Source organism: Furipterus horrens, unplaced genomic scaffold (assembly GCF_987537825.1).
Source record: "Furipterus horrens unplaced genomic scaffold, mFurHor1.1.pri manual_scaffold_2, whole genome shotgun sequence".
Lineage (NCBI taxonomy): Eukaryota > Metazoa > Chordata > Mammalia > Chiroptera > Furipteridae > Furipterus > Furipterus horrens.
This window is the reverse complement of record NW_028327172.1, coordinates 84,680,138-84,698,097: the sequence shown is the minus strand read 5'-3', so window position 1 is coordinate 84,698,097 and position 17,960 is coordinate 84,680,138. Positions and strand designations below refer to the sequence as shown.

Here is a 17,960-nt window from a genome sequence, read left to right as displayed (position 1 = left end):
TCTGTCCTCATTTGTATTAAAAATTTATTTTCTCTATCCTGACCAATATTCCTCCTTCTAGTAACAGGGTCCCTCTTCTCCTGGAGAACTGTACCTACCTACTCCACTTTATATCCTACTGTGAAAGAGACCATCTTTCTTTGGAATCTACTAGTCCGTCAAAGCATTCTACACCCTGCATAAGTGATTGGTTCTAGCAGAGTTATTGGAATTGTTTGTTTGTTTGTTTGTTTGTTTTTGTTTTTCCTGTGAGTTAACATAAATTCTGAAAGGATGTGGGTGAGATCTTAAACACTAAAGACCATGTATGGCTTGTGCTTGTTGGGACTACAATATGAAAAGTATCACCCTAAGAATGAATCCAAGAGGACAGTAGAGCCTAGAGGCTTTAGAAGATTGATTGCCTTATTTTAACCCCTAGATGAGTTATTAGGTTTTCTTTTTCCTTTAGCTGGCATGGAAACTACTAGCATGAATTGGAAACTACAATGGAAGTGTCTTAGCTAATGTATTTCTGTAAAGTCAACTTGCCTGTGAATAGTAATAAGAGAGATTACAGATGCAGTTGTGATGGCCATTACAAACCACAGGAAGGGAGAAGAAGTAAACAATCCCAAGGTTTATGTTTGATATCAAACAGAACTCTCTAGACACCCTGGTAAGAAATAGTTGAAATAATAGTACTTCTATCATCTGAATGCATCTTACTGAGATGAATTAAGGTGGATGCAAAGAGTTTGTATGGAGACTGATTATTTCACAGGTTTCTCCTAAAACAGAGTGAAAAAAACAGATTAAAAGAACTACTAAGTGCCTGCCTTAGTAGTTTTCACACTTAATCCTCCATAAACCTTAATTATATTGTATCCTACTTTATAGATGAGTAGGTTCTGTCTTAGGAAATTAAGAACTTGTTCTAGATTCAAAGCCAATCTATTGAGAACCTTTTATTTACCAGGTGTTATATACCAAACAGGTTCTAATAATTTTAAAAAAGTGATTAACAGTATAAAGAGGTAAGAGGTTAACAGTATAAAGTAGGAAGCTGACAATAAATAAGAAAAAACTATTTTAAAAAACTGGAATTTTTTCAAAATGATAGACTTGGCACATAAATATCTGAAAGGAGATTTATAAAGCTTCATTACCATGCTAGAAGAGATGAAGAATTTTCTTCAGTACAACAGAGTATGTGAGAAAATCATCAATGGCTGAAATAAAAAGGATTGGATTAAACTATAAATCTGTAATCCAAAATGAATTCAGGACTAGACTGACACAAACATTTCACACACCGGGATCAGGATAGAGCCCTGGAATGACTGACAGAGAAGCCAGGAGATATGACCCTCCCACATCATAAAAACATTGAAGGTATGTGCTTGTGTTGGGAAAAGAAAACAGTGTCACAATACCACTTAAGAAGAAAAGGAAGCCTGGACTCTTGAAAGACTAAGTGTTGGCACACAGCACCAGGCAATATTTCTAACAACTCTCTCAGAAACAAGCTGCAGTAAACAGAATATTTATAGAAAGGCTAGTAGAGAATCTCAAATTCAAAAATGAACACAAAACCAAAAATTACCAATATTTTGGAAAAGGCTAATATTTGAAAGAAAGGCATCAGGAACAGCAATCAAAAGAAATTTACACACCAAGGAAACAGCAAGTTATACATGAATTTAAAATAAATATAATTGCCAGTGACATGAGAAGATGTTGCAGTCACACTTAGAGTTATCATAACTAGATGTTCATTAAGCTAAACATGTGATAAATAAATAAAAACTTGAAGGACATACTGAAAATCAAAATTAAAACAATAAACTGATGAGATAAAATATTATCAAAATTATGAAAGGAAGGTTAACAGACATGAGTTTTCAGATTTAAAAGATCATGAGCCATTAAAAGTGCCAAGCAAGATGAAAATAAAAAGAACTGAATAAATTTCATAACACTAAGGATGAAGAGAAAAATCCTAAAAAGTTCCAGAATATTAACTTTGATATCTGATATTTCATCAAAAACATTAGGTTCAAGAAGAAAATGCAACAATGTCTTCAAAGCTACAAGAAAAATATTTTTCATCTTAGAATTCTATACCACATAAACTCAACTGTTTGTGAAAGCAAAACAAAAACACATTCAATCTTATATTGACCTTTTCTGAAAGGACGACTAAAGAATTTACAAGATAAGAAATCAATCCAGTAGATAGTAGAGATTACAAGCAATATTAGTTAAAGAAACCAGGAAAACAAACAATAGTGAGTAAAGATATATGTAAAACTTACTCTTAAACATAAATATTAGAAGTACAGTGGTGATGGTAGTAGTTAATTATAATTGATAAGCTTAAATTAAGTGCAAGGCACTATTCTAAGTGCTTGTGTGTTAATTCATTTAATCCTCATAACAGCACTATTAGCTATATACCTGGAAACTACTGAGACTAAAACACAGAGGTGAATAACTTGCTATTTGCCACAGAGCTAGTAGATGAAAGATTCAGGATGTGAATCCATAATGACACTTAGATTCCAAGTGATATTAACGTGTTATGGACTGAATTGTGTCCCCCACACCCAAATTCACATGTTGAAGTCCCAACTCCAGTACTTCAGAATGTGACTGTATTTGGAAATAAGCTCTTGAGAGAGGTGATTGAGCTAAAAATGAGGCCCTTTAGGTGGGGCCCTAATCTAAACCCAAATAGGTTTGGTGTCCTTATAAGAAAAGGAAGAAACAGCAGGGATATACCTAAAGAGGAAAGGCCATGTGAGGACACAGTGAGAAGGCTGTTTGCAAGCCAAGTAGAGAGGCCTCAGAAAAAACAAACATAACATTTTGATCTGGACTTCAAGCTTCCAGATCTTTGAAAATATTATTTCTCTAGTTCCACCACTCAGTCTGTAATATTTTCTTACGGAAGCCCTAGCAAACTAACAAACTGATAACAGTGTAACAATAGGAAAATTTTTCATGCAAGTCCTAGATGCATTTTTTAAAGTGTATGTTTAAGCTTACTGTTTTTTAAAAAGAAGTTAGGAGCAACCCATAAGGAAATACCTAATTTTATAAGTGGTAAGAGAAAAATGTAACGACAACCAAAAAGAAAAAAAAAGAAAAAAAACCCCACATTTTTTAAAAATAGGAAGAAAAGAAACAAAGCAATACATGGTGACTGGATTTATAAAATAAGATGGTAGGAATAAGTCAGTAATATCAGTGGTCATATTATATATAGAAGGGTAAAATTCCCTAATCAAAAGAGATATCAGGTTAAAATATAAAACTAAACATGCACTTACCATGCAACCCAGTAATTGCCCTCCTGGGCGTTTATCCCAGAGAAAGAAAAATTTAAGTTCACACAAAAACCAGTACATAGTTGTTCATAGCAGCTTTACTTACAATACCCCAAACCCAGAAAGGATAAAAATCTTCCTCAATAGGTGAACGCTTATACAAACTGTGGTACAGTATTTCCTCACTTAACGTGGGTATTACGTTCTAGACCCACTGCAAAGTAGGAACCTTACATTTATTCTACACTCTTAAACCTATGTAACTTTAACAACATATGTATACAGTACTGCAAAATCCTGTGATAGAACAAAAAATCCACGATAAATAATTAAATATAATATTTTTAAAAACCCCGCAATACACTGGGGCCGTGATAAGTGAACCACGATATAGAGAGGGACTACTGTATATGAATACCATAGAATGCTACCCAGCAATACAAAGGAACAAACTATTGATATACTACTAAAGTCTACTTAATTCCCTACAATTACATACACAGATATACAAGCAACTACAATAACATTTTATATGTGGTTCTTTATGGAACGAAGAAGTCTTCTGTGATACACCAGTTTGGACTGCTTAGATTTAGGACATAGCTGTACACAATTAAAATATATATATATATATACATGCTGCCATATGGCTTTCAAAAATGATTACATCCATTTGTACTCTCATGAGCAAGAGTTATGCATAAAAATGTAATATATATTATGACTTTGTTGAATTTAAGCCAGCCAGGTAGGGAGTTCAGCTTTAGAAAATATTTAAAGGTAAAGGAGAAAAATCCTATAACCACCTCAATAAATTTTAAAGAGCCTTTAACAATAATTCAGTTTCCATTAATGTTGAACACTTAGCCTACTGGTTTTTTAGAAGATAGCTCTCTTAATATAATAGAAGACTTTAAAATAGCAAATATCATATATCAAATATCATGCCTTTAATTAAACATGGTGAAATATGAAAATTAACAACAGAAACAAGTCAAAGCTGGCCAATATGACTGCTTCTAATCATCTTTGTTATGGATGTGTGCTGATATCAAAACACTACACATAAAAAAATAACAAAGCCCAATAGGGAAACAGAATTGACAGGGAAGTAGCAAAAGGAAACTTTTGTGGGTAATGGTAATATTCTATATATTGATACTAAACGAGTGTATACATTTGTTAATACATACTCATAAAACTGCACTTAAAATGCACGTGTTGTTATTGCATGCATTTTAAGTTCAGTATAGTTTTTTAAATAAAAATGTTATAATTACTAAGCAATATCTTGACAATACCTGTACAATAGTAGCAATAGTGATGATGCTAAAAACTACAAATTGCAGAGATACTTAATAGTAGATGAAGGCAGGCTGAACTGTAGGGAAAACAAACAAAATACTCCCCAAATGCAACAATTCAAACAAGACAGGGGTTTATTTCTCTCTCATGAACTGTCCAGGTAGGTTGTGCTTCTTGAGGCCATCCAGGAAGCCAGCACCCATCATAAAAGCTGTCATTCTTAGCAGGGATCTTAACTTGGGGTCAAGACCCCTCAATGCGCCTATGAACAGAATTTAGGAAGTCTGTGAACTTGAATAAGGAAATAATTACAACTTTATGTTCACTAGCTTCTAAATGAACTTTAGTAAGCTCTCCAATTATAAATAGTGACAGCAAATTACAGTAGCATTAACAGTACCTGGGACAAGTTGAAATCACAGATATTTTCATATCACAATACACTTATTACAGAATATAAAAATATCATTTATGTTTAACAACACTTTAAAATTATTATAAAATATTAGACCTGGCTGCTAAATCTAATTTAGTGTGTTAATAAAGAATTGCTATACAACTCTATAACCAATTAGGTTACTTAAAATGTTGATAACTGCACCTTAACATAATTATTTTTTGTTATATAATTTTATATACTTTATTTTATGTATTTAATCACATTATTTGGAGAAGAGGACCAAGGGCTTCATCAGACTGCCAAACGTGTCCATGTTACAAAGAAGTTTTAAGAACCTCATGTTGTTATTGTCATAACCTCCATGATGAAAGCTAGTTTGCTGCCTTCTGAGTTTGCACTGAAGAGGAAGAAAAAAGAGAGCACGGAGGCGGTCTATCGTGGCCTTGAGAGAGAGGCTAGGTTATGGCACACATAACCTCTGTCCACATTCCCTGTCAGAGAAGTTAGCCTTGTGGCCACACCCAAACACAATGTTGTCTGGGAAACACAAATATTGTGTTTGTCAGGTGTCGGGGAAGAAAATGTTTTTATAAAACCCCTTTGGGTTCCTAACTGTGTCTGAAAATTAAACTGACAAAGACAGATTAACAAAAGAAAAGCATACAAATTTTACTGAATTTTTACATGTACATGGAAGACTTCACAAGAGAATTAAGAGTCGAAAAAGTGATCAGATAAGGAAACTTTTATATCTTTTAAATAAAGAAACAATAAATTTGTAAAGAATTAACAAGACAAAGGGGTTTGGGTTAGGGCTAGTGCAACTAGGAAAATAAGAATTTACTTAACAAGGTTTGTTTGCAGATTCCTCTGGTGCAGCCTCTGGACTGATAAGAGTCTATCTCAAATAAAGAAGCTTTTTTTGAATTTACTGTTCCTTAATTGCCTTCAGCTCAAAATAATTTTTATGTGAAGGAGTCATTTTGGGGTAACATATTCAGATTTTCTTGGCAAGAACTCTGCTAGGCACTGGGCATACAACTCTAACATAAACATTATTCCACGGGCTCAGCTACATTTCTACCACTAGTAATGAAAGGGATTCGCAATACCACTCACAAAGAGAGGCAGTGGAAGAAGCAGAAAAATACAAACGTTCCACTAGGACATATTGACTTTGAGATTTCTCTGAACACTAGTGTACTGATCTCTCCTGGGATGAAAGAAAAACCTGTTTGCATTACTTGCTGGTTTTCATAATGTAAATCTGTCCTTCATGGCCACTTTCAAACTACCAAGATGATGTTATAGGACAAGGAGTTGGGAAGAGATGAGCAAAATAGGCTCTCAGAAACTTGCGTGAGCCGGCACACCTCTGCTGGTAAGGGTGAGGATTTCCAAGTGAAGGTATCCTGAAGACATTTTCATATGCAGGGCTCAAGTTTAGGAGTAGAATCTGAGTGAGACATTGATTTGCCAATCAAATGAGATTAGAGGCACACCTCAGAGATATTGCAGGTTTGGTTACAGATCACCTGAAAATATCCCAACAAAATGAGTCACATGGAATTTTTTTGCTTTCCCAGTGCATAAGGAAGTTATGTTTACACTATATTGTAGTCTGTTGAATGTGCAATAGTATTATGTCACCAAAGAAAGTTTATAGACCTTAATTTAAAAATACTTTATTGTTCAAAAAATGCTAATCATCTGAGCCTTCAAGTGAATCGTAATATTTTTGCTGGTGGACGGTCTTGCCTCAGTGTTGATGGTTGTTTACTGATCAGGCTGTTGGTTGCTGAAGTTGGGGTGGTTGTGGTAATTTCTTATAATGAGACAACCATGAAGTTTGCCAGATTGACTGACCCTTCCTTTTACAAACGATTACTCTGTAGCATGCACGTGAGCTGTTTAATAGCATTCAATCACAGCAGAAATCTTTCAAAATTAGAGTTAATTCTTCCAAACTCTTCTGCCAACTAAGATTATGTAATGTTCTGAACCCTTTGTTGTCATTTCAACAATCTTCATAGCAACTACATCAGGAGTAGTTTCCATCTCAAGAAATTTCTTTCTTTGCTCATGCATAAGAAGCAACTGCTCATCCATTAAAGTTTTATCATGAGATTACAAAAATTCAGTCACATCTTCAGGCTCCACTTCTAACTCTAATTCTCTTGCTTTTCTACCACATTTACAGTTACTTCCTCCACTGAAATGTTAAACACTTCAAAATCATCCATGAGGGTTGAAATCAACTTCTTCAAACTCCTGTTAATGTTGACATTTGACCTTTTCCCTGACACAAATATTCGTAATGGCATTTAGAATGGTGAATCCTTTCCAGAAGGTTTTCAATTTAACTTCTCCCAGATCCATCAGAGGAATGACGGTAATTATAGCCTTATAAAATGTATTTCTTAAGTAATAAGATTTGAAAGTCAAAATTAACCCTTGATCCATGAGCTGCAGAATGGATGCTGTATTAGCAGGCATGAAAACAACATTACTCTTATTGTACCTCTCCACCGAGATTGGATGGTAAATTTCTGAATACATTCTATAATTTCTAGAAGTATATGCTTCCTCATAGTATAATTTTTTAATGCTTCAGTGCACAAGGCATTTTTACTAACAGACCCAAATATATTACATCTATAATTGGAAGCTCAAAGTGGGTAGATTCATGTTCAGTAATTAATGTGTATTTTATGCTATTTAGAAATGATCTAGATATCCAATGAATTTCCATTATTTAACTTAAAAAATTCCTAAGGGTTAAATTACCAAAGAGATTTTGGGAAGTATTTAAATAGACCTATCTTACTGTTAAACAGCTCATTTATACATTTTATCTTACATTTATCTAATTCATTTGTTCTTATCAGTTATGTTTAGGTTAGTCATGAAAACATCATGAAACATTACACCAAGTTAGTCACCAAGCTAAGTTATTTTTCTTACTGATGAATTTTGTTACAGAGATAACATGAATTTATTTAAACAGTAGACTCTATTAGAATACAAGTCATATGTCTGCATTATGTTTTATGCTGATAACTGTGAAGAAATGCCTATTTTAATTAAACCAATAAATTTAAACTAGGTTTTACTTAATGAAGATTATCCCAGATCACATGAATGTGAGAAGCATTTGGGTTAGTTTCTATATTTCTGAGAGGTTTTGGAATATTCAATTTATATAAGTGCTTATTTTTCTTTAAGCCAATTAAATAGAACTCTTTTACAAATTAATTTTGACAATACCATCCAGAGTTAGAAAAATATCACATATCCATGACATACATTTGTAGACATATAAATATAGAAACAGATGCAGAAACCTTATAGTTTCCATTCTAAAATTTTAGTCATGAGTCAGGTACAATAATACAAAACTCATTAGTTTATAAATAAAAGTTGAATCCAAATTGTGTTTCTGACAAATGAAACAAGTTAAATTAACCTGTTCAGATGGTTGAAGCCTTTTCACTAATGTTTATGGAGAGGACTGTTCAGATTTTTGTTCGACCTATGGAGGCTGTGGACTAGATTTTGGGCAAGGGAGATTTTAGAGCAGTTTATATTTTTTAAAAGCCTCTCTCTCTTCCCTCTTTTTTTCTTTAGTTTTAGGAGAGTGTTACAGTTCTTTAGTTATTCCTTGGTGTTTTTACATTTCAAAGACATGGTATGATCGAAATCTTCAAGGGAGAGATAAAGAATGTAAGTTTTCTCCTAGGATCTTTGGGATATATTTATCTGTTATCATAAGTCTAGGGTGATTAGTATCTAAAATTTTCTTTCCTTTTCTTAAGTGCAGGACAATTCTGTTTCCTGATTTTTTACAGTATTTACAACATTTGAGATAAATAGGGGAGGTCTGGGGATTGGTAAGGTTAGGTGGACTTTGAATTGCTTCTAGAGCAACATTTCCGGTTTTGTCAAAACTTGATTTGTAAAATAAGAATAGTTGCTTTTGATTCCTCAAAGAACTGGTATTCAGCCTGAATGATATCAAGGGGCTGACCTGCCCATCCAAAGACATTTTCTTTAATTTGCTTCTTTATATCAGGGAGAGGATTCCCAACCAAGATGAGAATTTTAAATTTTCTGTGTTCCAGATTTAAAGCCATGTGTCTTTGGAACATTTTAAACCCTTCCACAAAGTCTTCAGGATGTTTTCTTCTCCTTTGAGTACAGCCTTTTGTTTTAGCCTCAAAGAGAAAGTCTTTTAAAAGTGTTCCCATCATGCTCTGATTATCAGCCTCCAAGTCGGCCAACTTCTGACTACACAGCTCCTTAAAAAAAAAAAAAAAAAAAAAAATTCCTTTCCCAGTGCACGGCCTCACCAACCCACAGATGCCCACTTGGCAGAGCCAGGACTCAATGATGACTCTGAATAATGTCACCATGAGTCAAGGCATTGTGGCCACGCAGCTGCAGCAGCAGCACTGAGATTGTCCCAGTCAAGAGCAGGCATCTGATGGTCCTCAAAGAGCCCTGCCAGTACAGCCAGTGTACCTACCACCCTGTTGCCCTCAAGAGCAACTGACGCCTGAGTTGCTCCTCTGACTCCACAGACTCACTCACTCCTCTCCTCTGAATCGGGGAAAACGTACTACCAGGAGGTGCTCATAGGAGAGCAGGAGGAGGCAACTTCACTCCGGTCAACATCTCTGCGAGTGTGCATGACAGCACGGACAGCAACTGCGTGGTGTGGGGGAAGATACATGTGAGCGAACACTGATTGTTAATGGGGAAAGTGAAATAATTATACTCCTGGATAAGTGGGAAAAGAAGGGGACAATGAGTGGCTCCAGACCACTGCATGCAAGTCAGAGATGCCTCCTAACCATTTACTCCATCACAGATGGCGCCAGTTCTGAGAAGGCATCTGAGCTGTGAATCCAGTTCCTCAGGGCCCAGCAGGCAGAACATTCCTGTAATTTTGGTTGGCAGCAACAGTGACCTTGTGTATTGCCAGGAAGTGTCTGTTTCAGAAAGGAGAGAGTATGTTGGGGTGTTTAACTGCAAGGTCATTGAGACCTCCATGGCTGTCAAGCACAACGTGAATGAGCTGTTTCAGAGCACTGTGCGACAGGTCCACTTTGGGCGGGACAGTAAGGAGGAGAGGTAGCTGGCCTACCGGAAGAGGAGAAAGAGTGTCCCCAGGAAATCCAGGCACTTATGGGGCAAGATTGTGGCCCCAAAACAACAAGAATATGGCCTTAAAGCTCAAGTCCAAATGCTGTCATTACCTCTCTATGCTCCAGGCAGCCAGAGCCACCCAGATGTCCCCTTGACTGACATCGTTGAAGCCCATTGGGACTGAAAATCTATATTAAACTGGAGTTTTAGGTGTGGCTTTTGCTAGTGCAACTGAGAATTGATGTGTTAGCTTTAGGGGCAACAAAATGCCTGGGAAATAAAAGATCTTTGTACCAAGAGTCAGTATTTATTTATAGGAAAAACCTGGCCTTGCTGCTTGACTACTCAAGACTTATTAGAGGTTGTGTTTGGTGTTCACATGTGTTCCCTTTTTTCTCTGGATAGTAGAGAATTGAAGCCTACAAAAAGAATGCCTAGAAAAAAAGCTTTTCATTATTAAAATTTTCCCCGGTGTTCTGATATGTGAATTTGAGGCCAATGAGTCATAAACAAATAAAGGAACATGTCAAAGGGTTTATTCAAAGGAGGGAGGACTTCTTTCTTTGTGCCTTATAGTCATGGAGCTAGGACTGTAGAACTGGGCTCATCATGATTATGACTATCATTGCTCCATAAAGCTGTGAAAATAAATGATGGACCTTAATGGAAACTAAAGCTTAGCAAACCGTGGGAAGTGGTACATGTACCAATGGGTTTCAAAAATTATATCCTTACTTCTGTGTCCATCCATATTGTCACAAAGGGTACCTGATAAGTACTCAATATTTTTTAAATAAATAAATGAACAAAATAAGCTTGAAGATTTATAAAATAAGGTTGAAAGTCCAAGATTTATAAGTGCAATTGTAATCATTTCTTTCTAAAGATTGCCAACATTTATCTATACCCACTACTTTCCAAGTACAAAAGAAGGAATCAGACCGTACATCGTAATTCACATGTTACAAAATTCACTTAAAAGTGAGAAACCTTGGGTCAATCTCTAGAGAGGTGGTGGTGGGGAATCAGAGTATCACCTTGACTCTGATTTTTTGCCCTGTTAAACATGCTATTTGTACATTCTGAGAAAATACAGAATTTTAGTGGATAGCAGTTGAAGTTGTTCTGAAAACCAGGATTGAGTTTCAAAATTATTCATTCAACTAATGTGTTTGTCAGACACTATGTTAGGTACTAAGCATACATAGCTGAGACAGACAATATTCCAATTCTTAAGTAATTGACAGTCTTTTGATGATTAGAAAGTAAATAAACTATTGCCCTAAAGTGTGACACAGATTAGAGCTGTCACCTTGTCCTCTCCATGAACAGGAGACTGAGTCATTCATTTCCGTTCCCACAGCAATCTGGACCCAGAACTCAACAACTCTACAGGTTTGATATACCACGTTTCAGTAACTGAGAAGAAATTGCAGTTCAAGCCTAAGGCAGCAATTTAACGATTTGTGGCTGTGTACTGCATCTTGCTTAAAACAATTTCACTTAGGAGTCCCTAAAAGTTAACCAGATATAAACTGACCCTTTGCTGCCCAGATCTTGTTTTGCATGTACAGTTCCTATTTTTTCTCTGTATTAACCAGATTCAAACATAGAACCTCTTTAGATTCCATCAAATGACTCCATTCACACAAAAGCATTTCAAACAATCTAGAATTCACAAAGAATTTGGAAAGGGACTGAGAGAAGGGCTTTACATCTTGCACCCTAACATAAGCTATTTAAAATGTTTGTAATCCGATTTCTGTAATCTGATATGGAAAAGAGCTTCTCTCTTTCCCCCTCCCTTTCCATCTCTCCCTCTCTCCTTTTCTGCTTTACCACCTCTTGCCATGTCCTCTTTCCCTTTCCTCATGTAGTAACTAGGCTTGTTGGGTCATATCTTCTTTATTATGCAGAGTAACTCAGTCCTGAAGGAATTTCTACTTTCTAGTGTCATACTTGGTGCTCCTCAAAACAAAAGCTATCAACCCCACCTCCCCAGCATTTTACATGACCAACTTTCTTGAAGGACATTTTACAGATTAAGTAACATAAACATATTCTTAGATACCCATCAACTATCCTGTCTTCCCCCAAAAGACAGGTTGATTTTCATTCTGTTCCATTGTTTTTTTAATTCATGCACCAATACCACCCTATTTTAATTATAAAGATTTTTATGAGTAGCTTTTAATATCTAGTAGGACTAACCCATTCCAAACCTTTGTCTGCTTTTATTTATCCCCCATGTGTTTTTTGACTACTTTCTTCTTTCAAAAGAATTCTCTAATTGACTTGTCTAGCTCCAGAAAAAAAAAAAAAGGTGATATTTCTTTAATTGTGATTTCATTAAGTATATAAATTAACTTTGGATGAAACAGCATCTTTATGATGTTGAGATTTTCTATCCATTAACATGGCTTCCTTTCTATTTGCTCAAGTCCAATTCTGTTTCCTTCAGTAGTATCGTCGTCGTCGTCGGCAGCCGTCCGTCTCGAGAGACGATGGTGTAGCTTCTTAAGAGTCTATCTGCACCGCCGAGAATGGCTGTGCAGTCCGACTCGGGAGTGACACGGTATCTGTATCCTCCCGTGTTGAATCGACATCTTGTGATGACGCTGGAGTGTCCTCTTCAGTGAAGCTGAAGCTACAGAGCCTGGGCAGGGTGATATGGAGGGTCTGCTGTTGCCCATGCAGCAGACCCCCCCTCTCTTCGCAGCTGAAGGGTCCAAGGGAAAGACGGAGTCAATACAGCTTGGCTTCAGGTGCGCCGCAGGAGTTGCCGGTGTTGACTACAACGTCAAACCGCCTTAGGGATTCCGGCTCCGGACTTTCTGTCGGGGTTTACTCCCTTAGCCTTTCCCCTGAAGAGGTATGCCGCAAGGCAGCGGAGGTTTTTTGGAGTCAGAGTTTTCCTTCAGTAGTATATTTTTTGTTTTTCCTCAACTAAGTCTTCGACATTCACGTTAAGTTTATACCTCAGTATTTTATTGGCATTTTTCTATCACATATTGAATCATCTCTTCCACTTTATCTTCTCTTTGGTCTTTGTCCGTATCTCTAAAGGCTATGGAGGTTTTTGTTTGATTTGTTTTTTTGTTCCTTGTAACAATATAATCAATAAAATACAAAAAAAAAAAAAAAGAAGACTTTACCTTTGATAGCAGTTTTAGATACATAGCAAATTTGAAAGAAAGGTACAGATATTTCTCATATACTTCTGCTCCCCATTCATGGATAGTTTTATATTTATATTTCACTCACCATAGTTTTATATTTACATTTATATAAATATGCTAAATGTAGCATAGTTATAATAGCTATTTCAAAGTTCTTGTCTGATCATTCCATCTTCTAGGTTTTTGCAAGTTGTCTTCCATTAACTTTCTTTTCCTTTGAGAGGGATTCCATTTTCTGGGTTCCCCACTGCTGAGTAATTTTAAATTGTATCCTGGACGTTGTGACCATTACATTATGGAGACTGTGGATTCTGTTTTACTCTCAGACTCATACTGATATTTTTGTTGTGCCAGGCAATTAACTTGGTTCAACTCAAACTGCAAATTCTGTCTCACCTGTGGTTGGAAGTAACTCAAATATCAGTTGAATTCTTTTGGCTTTAACTGCAAACTGCTTTGTGGGATCATAGTGTGCTTCAGGGGTCAGTAGAGATTTGAGCACAGTTCACATTCAGAATTTAGGGCATGCCCTTCTCTGGTTCTCTCTATTCTGGGATTTCACCTTCTTTCTAGCAACTGTGGTTGTTATACACTCTGATCCCATACTGTTCAAGCCACTTAAAAAAATGTTGGGTTTCTATAGCATATTAGCTAGCTACTCTGTGCTTTTCTGAGGGCTGCCCTAAAGCTAAGGCTCCAGAACCAGGAAACTTGCCTCTTGATGGCTGCTTCTTCAAATTTTCATCTCACTCACAAAATTTGCCTGCTTTTGTTCATTCCCCATAGACTTCAGGTGCTTGTTTTTGGTATTATGTTCAGAGTTGATCACTATTATCTGAAGAACAGTCAATCTGTCACAAGTTACTTGACCATATATGAAGCAGAGCTTTTTTTTGTTGTACTTTAATTTCTTCAATTCATTCCCTACTGATACTCTAATTTCCCATACTCACCTATTTCATACTATTATTTCTCATAGTATTCCACTTCTTATTCAATACATATATAGCATTTAGGTATATGTGTGACCTTGAAATGTATATAGTGTTGTGTTGGTGCGTTTATTTTAATTTATACAATGGTTTCTTAATTTTTTATTTATACTTACTTTTTTATATCTAACCATGCTATTATATGTAAATCTAGTTTATGATTTCAGAGAAACTGCACGTATTCCACTGCATAAATATACAAAGTTTAACTTATCCATTCCCCTAAATAAATTGCATTTATCTCTTCTTTGATGTATCTAATAATGTAATGAACATTTATATATGTTTTACTATATATTCTTTGTCTATTTTTCTATTAGATTTACTGAAATTTTATTTTTTATTTTCAATAGTAACTTTTATATTTTATATAATATTTCTTTACTAGTTTTAGATGTTGCATATATATTACCCCAGTCTGTCTTCTATCTTTGTCATCAGTATATTTTGGATTCAATATATCTATGTACAATTGTTCAGGCATTCTCTAAAATATTTAGTTTAAAAGGTAAATGTTGACATTTTGCTTGAAATTGTCAGAGAATTTTTAAAATATTGATAATAATAGGTAAAAAAATATTCAAATTAATAATAAGTAAAAATGACTTAGGTTATTTTGCAGTATGTCACATCCCTTCTCATTTCAGTTTTGGTCTGATATGAACCTACCCATCTCCCTCCATCACTGGAATTTCATCATGAATTCCTCATGTCCTAAAGCACCACTGGATCCAGCAGTTTCACCAGCAGAGACTGAGCTGAGAATAAAGGGAATCATGTCCTACCCATACCCTTCACCCACATGAATACCATTTTCAGTGCCGCACACAGCAGAGCCACCATCCTCAGCCTTTGAGACACTTTTTGCAGGGGGTCAGCTAGACACCCTGCTGGAGATGCAGGACCACTTGGGACACAGGAAGGAAGATGGCAGGGATTTCCTAAGGGTGAGGGTGTCTTCTCCAATCCTGAAGGCAGCAGCTTCAGGAAAGGTGACAGATTTCAACAATAGCACCCAAATACCTTGTCAGGTTTGCTCTGTTTTAGGAGGGCCAGGTGTCTGCCTCACCTGCTCATCCACCCCAATGAAGGGGTGTCAGCTCTCTGGAGGTCAAGGAGCCAAATCTATGAAAGGATTATTTCAAAAGTAAATTTGTTAATGTATTCACAAAATGTGAACCAGCTTTAAACTCAAGTGCTGAACTATGCAAGTACCTGGATACTCAAGACCAAGGAGCCTTCTACTACGTGAAGCCTTAACACATGTCCTATGAGGCCCTGACTCACATGACCACCAGAAATCAAGACATTTCTTATCTTACCATCAAGAGAAAAAAAAGCCTTTTCACTAATACGTATACTTTCAGATACCTAAGACGTACCCACAGGTCAAGCAACATTGCCGATCTTGATCAATATTGGGCAGGAACTTCTCAGATACCTCTTCTACTCAAGGTCTGGTCAGACATGTGGTGTCTTCATAGGCCCCCATTCATGACTCCCACTGCCAAAGTTGGCATTCTCAGTGAAATGTTCAGTAAAAGAGGGTTACCCAAGGTAGGTCTTTGGTCTTTACTTCTCCATGATGACTGGTATTCTCATATTCATTCATGTCTGTTACTGGAAACCTAGGTTTCATAAAATAAGTTCAGTGGAAAAGTATTCTTTTCTACATGTTAATAGATGGTATGCTAAGAAAGGATTCTTTGATAAGCGTACGATAATATCCATGCTTCTTCCTTCCCCACATCATATTCAGTAGATTCTGCCTCTTAAATATCTTTTACAGTCATCCATTTCCCCTGATGTCTAGTACTGCTATCTGAGTTCAGGTCATCATCATATTCTCTACAATATTTGTCATAGCTTTCCTCCCACCAATCCAAACCTCTCTAGTCCATTGTCCACACTGTAGCCTGAGTAATCTTTCCAAAAAGCTAACTCTTACTAATCATCTCTAGTTGGTCTCAAGATCGATATTCCTCAGTATGCACTCTCAGGTTGGAGGAATCCTTGGAAGCTCCTGGCTGAACAGGCATTCACAATCTGAGGTGCAAGTGTGTTCCTCCTATCAATTATGGCTGCGTCAATGCCATGCTTTCTTCATTTGCTCACAGACACATGCTCACTTCTGGCCTCCCAGTTCTCCACTAAGCTGGGAAACACTTCATTACCTACAATTAACTACTAGGGTATTTATGAACCGCTTTGAGAATTTGCAAAAGGTAACTGTGTAGCACCACAAACCCCAGAACCTGTGGGCCAAGCTCTGAGACAACCTATCATTTTTGGACTCTTTTGCTTTGGACTCTTTTGTTTCTTTGCTATCTTTCTGTAAGTCTCAAGGGCTCCATTCATTTCTCTTTCCCTTTCCATTCTGCTGCTATCCATTTTAGGGATTCTCTTTCTCTAAGTCTGGAGTGGAATGCTAGGTCCTCAGCAATTCCTTTCTTAGCAGCATTCAAAGTCAAGCTTACAGTCTTTCTCTCTCGAATTTTCAAAAAATATTAACTATGGCACTGGGGTTGGGGATAGGAGAAGAGGGCAAAGGGGAAAAATTGGAACAATGGCAATAGAATAACAATAAAAAATGATTTAATAAAAAATATGCTAAGAGAAAGTAAAGCGTAGATAGCAAACAGAAAAACAGCATGTATTTCAGATCTTACATAGTTATCCAGGTGTTGGCTCCTGATTTATAGTTCCTGACTCCCTTCTGAAATAAGTAAAAGCGTGGTTAGTCTCTGTTCTTTCCCTTTGATCTCTGATGGTGCAGCTCACCAAATCACCTCCTGCCCACTAACCATCTTTATGGCTAAATCCTAGTGAAGAGGAAAATGTACTGATCCCTTCTCTGACTGAAACTGAAGAGGTATCGATAGCAGAGAATACCACTTACTTACTTGAATTAGTGATGTAAGAGCAGCAAGAGAGAAGATAACTTGAAGGTTAGATAAGTATTCTAAATCTGAAATTCCCGGACACACTGATTGCAGGTGGCAGATGAGCATAGCTGCCTTGGACTTCAGGTGCTCTCAGAAAGGAAGACAGTCTTCCAAAATCCCAATTCATATACAACGCCCAATCCTATGTCCAAAATTTACAACAATAATAGTTTTTGGCTGTAGAAAATTTAAAACTATCCTTCACTCACAAGCAGGTGACTTCTATTACCTGTATTGTGTGGAGAGACAAGAAGTTAATCTGTCATCTTTTTTTGAAGGTCTAGTGTGGATGTTGAAATGAGAATATATCTTAAACAGATTGAGATCTCCTGATGTAACAGTAAGTTTGCTCTGTCCTATGGTCAGTGGTGCTTGGCATGGGTCTTCTAAGAGACAGTCTTATGCAGAGCCAAGTTTATCAGTATCAACCCATGTAATCATGGTTTTCTTGAAGCACAATGCCTAGCAGGTGCCTATGGCATCAATCACCTTGTATTTTAAAGTGAAAAATCAATTCAAGGAAATTATTTCAAACTCTCTTTATAACAGATTTTACCTCAATTTATTCAAACAGGAGAATTATTTAGTATCCTACATCCATCTTTACACCTGGGAGTGCATCTCCTAGAGTCTGTGATAGATAGCCACAGCTTCAGAGTAGAAACATTTTGGCTGGGTTT

At 36.4% G+C, this 17,960-nt stretch overlaps 2 pseudogenes; both read left to right on the top strand.

Moving 5' to 3' along the window:
- The first annotated feature begins 9,375 nt into the window (after positions 1 to 9,375).
- On the top strand, positions 9,376 to 10,319 carry LOC150018965 (GTP-binding protein GEM pseudogene; annotated as a pseudogene).
- A 554-nt stretch (positions 10,320 to 10,873) lies between these two features.
- On the top strand, positions 10,874 to 17,463 carry LOC150018964 (NXPE family member 1-like; annotated as a pseudogene).
- The last annotated feature ends 497 nt before the right edge of the window (positions 17,464 to 17,960 follow it).